The sequence below is a fragment of the Nicotiana attenuata genome, chromosome 12 (assembly GCF_001879085.1).
Source record: "Nicotiana attenuata strain UT chromosome 12, NIATTr2, whole genome shotgun sequence".
NCBI classification, from domain to species: Eukaryota; Viridiplantae; Streptophyta; class Magnoliopsida; order Solanales; family Solanaceae; genus Nicotiana; species Nicotiana attenuata.
The window spans coordinates 44,462,101-44,469,697 of NC_032000.1; positions in this window are offsets into that span (position 1 = coordinate 44,462,101).

Sequence of the window (7,597 nt, forward strand, 5' to 3'; positions counted from 1 at the left end):
GAATGCAGGCGGCCAGGTACAACATCGTCAATAACGACTTGTACAAAAGAACATTTGGTGGTCCCTAGCGAAGTGCTTGGGACCAAATCAAACACGGTGCATCCTCGAACAAGTACACGAGGTCCATTATGGAGCTCACACCGGCAACCAAGCTCTCGTCAGCTGCCTCACACGAGCAGGCTACTATTGGCCCACGATGAAAAAGGAAGCCGCCGACTTCGTCAAAAGGAGCGAGCAATGACAAAAATACAACCCCATGATTCACCAAGCGGGCGAACACCTTCATTGAGTCACCTCGCTCTGGCCTTTCATCAAATAGGGAATGGACATCGTCGGACACCTCCCGGCGGGATGAGGTAATGTACGATTTCTATTAGTTTTAACTGACTATTTCGCCAAGTGGGTAGAAGCAGGTGCATTCACCCAAATACGCGAGCAAGAAGTAATCACGTTCATATGGAGAAACATCATATGCTGCTTCGACATCCCCAAAGAAGTCAGCTACGACAATGGTCCCCAGTTCACTGGAAAAAAGGCCACCGAGTTCTTCAAAAAATGGCACATCAAAAGAATACTCCCCACGCCATATCATCCCACAGGCAACGGTCACACGGAATCCTCCAACAAAATAATATTGAACAGTATGAAAAAGAAGCTCGAGAACACCAAGGGACTGTGGCCGGAACTACTGTCGGAAGTGTTATGGGCATACCGCACTACGTCGAAAACAAGCACAGAAGAAACACCATATTCACTAGTATATGGGACTTATGCAGTAATACCTGTCGAAGCTGGGGACCCAAGCCTAAGGTATTCAAACGAGAGCGGGCCAAGTAACGATGAAAACAGAAGGCAAGACCTCGACGAAGCCAAAGAGCGGAGAGACATGGCCTACATAAGAATGATATATCAAAAACAATAGGCAGAGCAGTACTACAACAAAAAAGACAAAATCAGCCACTCAAAATCGAGGACTACGTACTCAAAGCCAAAACACAAGCAAGCAAAGATCCACGAGAAGGAAAACTGGATCCAATTGGGACGGCCCATACAAAATCACGGTAGTAGTAAGCAAAGGGTCATTCCAGCTAGAAACAATGGAGGGACAATTACTACCAAACAATTGGAATGTCGCCCACCGCAAATACTTCAACTTCTAAGGATACACGTCTTTCAAGTCGTACTCTTTTTCTCCTTACCCGAGTTTTGTCCCAATTGTGTTTTCTCGGTGATGTTTTTAACAAGGTGACGAAGAGAGCATCTCGAAGTTAAGTATAAATTCATTACTCGACCTCTCAACTACTTTTCCAGGTCGATCGATTAAGGGACTAGATAGATTGGGATTTCAATGTATGGAACTTCCCCAATGTATGCATAAAAAGAGCAAAGACATGTAAACTTCTCCAATGAATGTATAAACAAAGCGAAATACGCAAACACACGAGTTTTTCATCTCCACCAAATTCATACATTACGCCAAGAGTCAAATACTCGACCTCGCTCGAATCGACTCACATTTGACCTCGCTCGAACTTATTAACATTCGACCCCGTCTGAATCACATAAAGAGTCAAACATTCGACCTCGCTCGAATCGACTCACATTCAACCTCGCTCGAATTTATTAACATTTGACCTCGTTCGAATCACTTAAAGAGTCAAGCATTCGACCACGCTCGAATTGACTCACATTCGACCTCGCTCGAATTAATTAATAATCGACCTCACTCGAATTTAGTAACTTTCGACCTTGTTCGAATCACTTGAGTCAAACATTCGACCTCGCTCGAATCGACTCACATTTGACGCCGCTCGAATTAATTGACATTCGACCTAGTTCGGATTAACTATGAATCAATATTCGAAGAAGCTCGAGTTGACACACATTCGACTTCGTTAGAGTTATCTAACATTCGACATCGTCCGAATTATTTAACATTCGACTTCGTTCGAATTCATTAACATTCGACTCCGTTCGAATTATTTAACATTCGACTTCGTTCAAATTCATTAACATTAGACTTCGTTCGAATTTATTAACATTCGACCTCGTTCGAATCGACTAAGTCAGGAACTCTTACAAAGGAAAAAGCATTCGAAGAAAAGCGAAAAGAGCCCAGAACATACATCAAAAAGTCAATAGTCATTTCATTCCAAAATACAAAGTATCTTACAAAGGGCCAGAAAGACCCCCCCCCCCCCAAAAAAAGGAGAAGAAGAGAAACAAAGAAAAGAGCAAAAAACTAAATACAAGAAAATCACACTACATCATCTCCGCCTGCACCACCGCCACCTTCACTGCCCGATCCAGCAGCACCATCTCCACTTTTGCCCGCGCAATCAGCATAGTCATCGTCGTACCAAAGATTAGATGCAAGCCCGTCCAAATCCTCTTCATCATCGCCATTCCGCGGTGTGACGGGGTCATAACAATAGGCAAGCCTGGCATCACGTGCCTTAACACGGGCATCTTTGAAGTCAGCCTCAGGAACCTTCGGCACCGCCATCAAGTTCCTATATATGTCCAGCTTTGCCTCAGCATAGATCCACATCTCATATAAATCACGAGGAATGTCAGGGAAAGCGAAAGAACGAGAGGAAGAAGGTCGAACCAACAATTGTGCCTTCTAAGCCTCAAGAGCGGCGACTTGCTCACTTAGGCTCAAAACTTCTTTCTCAAGCCCACCAATTCGCTCATCAAGCCGCGTCTCCCTTAGCGCGTCTGTTTCCGCGTCGCTTGCACGTTCATACCTGAGGACGCGGATAGAGCTGTCTAATGCCGCAGCCTCTGCCAAAGCCACTACCCGAGCCTCCTCGAACCTCACCAACTATGCCACCTTCTCAGTCAACTCACCACTCAGGCTGTCAACTCTAATTGAGCTTTGCTCAAGCTCAGCCCGCAAGGTCGCCACTTTCGCTTGAAGGTTGACGCACTCAGCCACGACCCCCTTGCTCAACTCGAACTCGTCGTCCTTGGCCCTGAGCAACCCCTCAAGCTCACTGCATCTACCAATGGTTCGCACAAGCTCCTTGTCCTTCTGACCCAATTCGTATCTAAGGGCATGGAGATTATTACCTGCTTCAAATTGTGCACGCATCCCACAGTACTTGTCATAATAATGGACGTACTTCGATAGCATCTTCTGAAAAACAACTTTCCGCCTCTCTTCTCGGCGGGCACTCTCGATCTCCAAAAATGAAAGTCTAAAAGAAAAAAAAAAAGAGAATAAGAAGAAAATTAGCAAAGGTAGAAAAAAATGACGCAAATTGCAGAAATGACGAAAAAAACTCACCCTCAAAGCCATCCTAGATATGCCCAGTGACAGGTCGGAATCTCGGAGCGCCTGAAGGGTCCTGTTTTTAGCGATGGAACAAAGAGAGGCAAAGGAGGGGACCATCCTCATCGTATCCTCCAATAAATCGCAGTCCAAAGGGATTACGATCGAGAAAGCGATAGCCAATCTCACCGCCAATCTCCTCAGCACCATCAACGAAATAGACGAAACGGAGGGTGTGGATATAACAGCAAACACCTCTTCCAGGCAAAACAGTTCGCCTCCACCTCCCGACAGCATCACGACATCGCACGGAAAGGGCTCTTCCACGTCCACGATAGAAGAAACACCACCAGCAGTGAAAAAGTTACTTGAGGCATGGTTGACAAATATGCTTACCGGCTTCCTCGACAAGCCCGCTCGGAGGTCAAATAGGGAAGAAACAAGAGCCGGTGTTGCATCAGCAGCTGACGAACAGCACACTCCCCCCGCATCAGGTATTACTCACAATGTTAGTGATACAGGTAATGACATCCTCACAGCCATTTTGAGGAAAATGGAGGAGATGGAGAACGAAAACAAAATGCTCCGTAGCCAAATGAAAGAGCACCAAGAAAGGGTAGACAAAATACCGGGTGCCCCAAAGCTGCTGTCAAAAAGAGACGCCGCTCGTTTTGTCGAGCAACCATATAGCGATGCGGCTGCACCACACGCCATACCAAAACTTTCAAGATGCCGCCATACTTGAAAATATATGACGGCACGACGGACCTGGAGGATCATGTGACCCACTATGTCACTACAGTGAAAGGCAATGACCTCGCAAAAGAGCAAGTATCATCCATATTGTTGAAGATGTTTGGAGAGACCCTAACCGGCGGGGCCCTGACTTGGTACTCGCAGTTACCTACGCGCTCCATAGAAACATTCAAGGAAATGGCTGACAAGTTCGTCGCCGCCCATGACAGGGACAAAAAGCGGAGGCGAGGGTGAACGACATATTCGCCATTAAGCAATTACCTAGCGAAGGACTCAGGGACTTCCTCGCCCGGTTCAATCGTGTAAGAATGACCCATCCGAATGTATCTGAAGGAATGGCGGTGGACGCTTTCCAGAATGTGCTGAGCAGAAGTGGGTCGCGGGCGACCAAAAAGTTGCTAAGCCGACTCATGAAATACCCTCCAACCACTTGGATGAGATATAGAATGCCTACTGTGCCGAGGTAAGAGCTGCCGAGGATGAACTCAACGGACCTACTCAACATCCGACCTCAGTCCAAATGGAGTCTTGGAAAGACCAAAGAAACGATAGTAGAAGTGACCTAGCAGGATCCCGGCCTAATCGAGAAAGACATCATCCTTATGTCAGAGGCACCCTCTTGCCGCCTCCACGCCACGACGAAGGTTCATCCAGGACGCGAACGGGAATCCACCGAAATGAAAGAGGTATGCCCCCTTATTATCAGGTCATAATTTTTGTGTTTCCCCCTCTAAAATAGTTTACGCGTTGGAAAAGCTTGGCCCAAAAGTAAAATAGCCACAGAAGATGAAGTCCGACCCGAGCACTTAAAATTCAAACACCCTCTGCGAATTCCACCGGGAACGGCGTCACAAGACCGAGGATTGCATCACCCTTAGGCAGGAGGTCGTGAACAAGCTTCACCAAGGGCAACTAAAAGAGTTGATGAGCGATCGAGGGAGGGCCAACTTCGCCCGAGGGCGAGAAAAACATCAGGGGCCGCCCAAACCACCTTCCCCAGTTCGGATCATTCAAATGATCATCGGAGGAGGCGACGATGCATCCATCAACAGTGTGAAGTTCACCACCACCCACAAACTGAAGCAGTCAATCACCCACGAACGGTATGACGAACTTGAATAAAGTATCATCTTCGATAAGTCGGATACCCAAAGTTTGGTCTTTCCTCACTATGGCGCCCTTGTCATTACTTTACGCGTTTTTGATATTGACGTAAGACATATTATGGTCGATGATGGAAGCGGCGCGTGCATCATCCATCCTCGAGTTACACCCAATAAAGCTCGAGGACAAGATAGTGCCACGCTGCATCATGCTAACAGGTTTTAACAATGCAGTCAAGCGGACAGCTGGAAAGATCGCACTGCTTGTCCTGGCCGGTAGCGTCACCTTGGATACCAAGTTCCACATCATGGATCAGGATACAACATACAATGCCATCATAGGCCGACCATGGATGCACGCCATGAAAGCCGTCCCCTCTAGTTTGTACTAGGTCATCAAATTTCCCATCCTTTGGGGAGTATTCAGCATCCGGGATAGCAACGCGTGGCCCGAGAACGCTACCGCATCGCCCAAGACTGCACATACACCCAACAGTTGAAAGGAAAGGCCGAGGAAGCATAGCAATTAACAAAGTCAGGGTCAGATGGCGATGAAAGGGAGGACGTCATCAGCGACCTTGAAATCATAGAAACCACGAGATCAACCGTAGAGGACCTCGACCCCATCCAATTAGACGACGACGATCACAGCAAGAAAGCTTTCATCGGCCATAAACTCCAAGATCCAGGTAAATTTCACCAATTCCTAAAAAGTAACGCAGACCTATTTGCTTTTTCCCATGCAAACATGCTAGGTATCCCCAAAGGAGATAGCAACTCACAAGTTGAACGTCGACCCGTTTTACCCCCCGGTAAGCCAAATTAGATGAAAGTTCAACTTTGCAATAAACGACGCAGTTCGTGAAGAGGTCGAGAAATTGTTAGCGAACGGTTCGATCAGAGAATCGAAGTACCCTCATGGGTTGCCAATGTGGTTATGGTGAAAAAGAAGAACGGTATGTGGCGGATGTGCGTGGACTTCACAGATCTGAACAAGGCCTGCCCAAAAGACTTGCTCCCGCTACCCCACATCTAACTCATCGACGCCACATCTGGGCACGAAATGCTGAGCGTCTTGGATGCCTATTCAGGCTACAACGAAATAGAGGATTTCGTTGATGGTGCTGAGGAGATTGGCGTTGACGTATGATGAGATGATGTCATTTCGAAGCTGACGTAACGGTTAGATGTGGCTCTCGAAGCACCACGTCATCACCTCGCCAGAAAAGGGTCACTCCTCAGCCAACGTGCTCAGATTTCTCAAAAGTGCAACTAGCGATGTCCGCCCATTGAGTTCGTCCAAAACAACCCCGACGGGCGGAGGGACTAACTGTATGGGTCAAAATCTGATCAAGGGGACGTCGCCTGAAATATGGCAATCAAAAATCAACTAGGCCGAGGTCGTGCTTAAGAAGCAACATTGGCGAGCCGAGCAGCTGATGCCGAGGTTGAGTACTCAGATAGGCCAAAACGGCTAGTTTAGCAATAAGATATTTTTAATGAATATTCTGAAGAATATTCACGGTATTTGTACTTTCAGTAGGTAAGGGATATGTCCCGTATAAGTAGGAATAGAGAGAGAAAGAAGGGGGGGAGATTCTATTTGATAAGCTCTCTCTAGAAAAGTTGACTCTCAAGTAACTACAAACACTATCTTTACACAAGATTCGATTTGATGTTTATTCCAAGCTTTCCCACATCAGATCTGATAAAGTATTTGATATTCCCACGTTTGGTTACCTTACATAATTGTCAGAGGGAGAATCGTCCACCTCATTATACATTTGGGTGAATCATTATCTCTATTTACGTTTATTGCCATTTATCATATTTATTGCTTGTTCATATCCTCTCATCATTCATAACAATATCATTAAATATCCTTTTAACATTTAATAGCTTTAAGTGCGTTTTTTAGACTATTACTATCCTTCAATCTTGGATCTAGGATTTATTATATTTAACTAGAATTTACTCATTATCATTTATTTAATTAGTTTAACAAAAAGGTTTAATACTTTTTGGTCAAACAATTCTATGTCTTACATTTTTTTGTCCATTTCATTTATTATTTATGATCAAATTGATTCACTTGTCTATAAATCACACATAAATTTAATTATACCGTTTTACGGATAAATACTAATATACCTCATTATTTGTATCTGATAGCTTGTCTTATAAGATGCTACATATCACCCAACTTATTATGATTAGTTCACAGTTGGCCCCGATTTCTAGGTAGTAGTGTAGTACTGTTGATTAAAGAGAGATGCCATTATTAGGTGCATGATGATGGAACGAAGAAAGTAAAATAGAGGATTCGGACCCTCACCATCCACTTTTTCTTTTCCACGTTGTCCCCCATTAAAATTGAGTCATCTTGACTACTATACGTACTACCTTAGACAACTTAAATTTCTCTCCATTCGTTGTTGAGGAAGCCGTCTTTAATTATCAT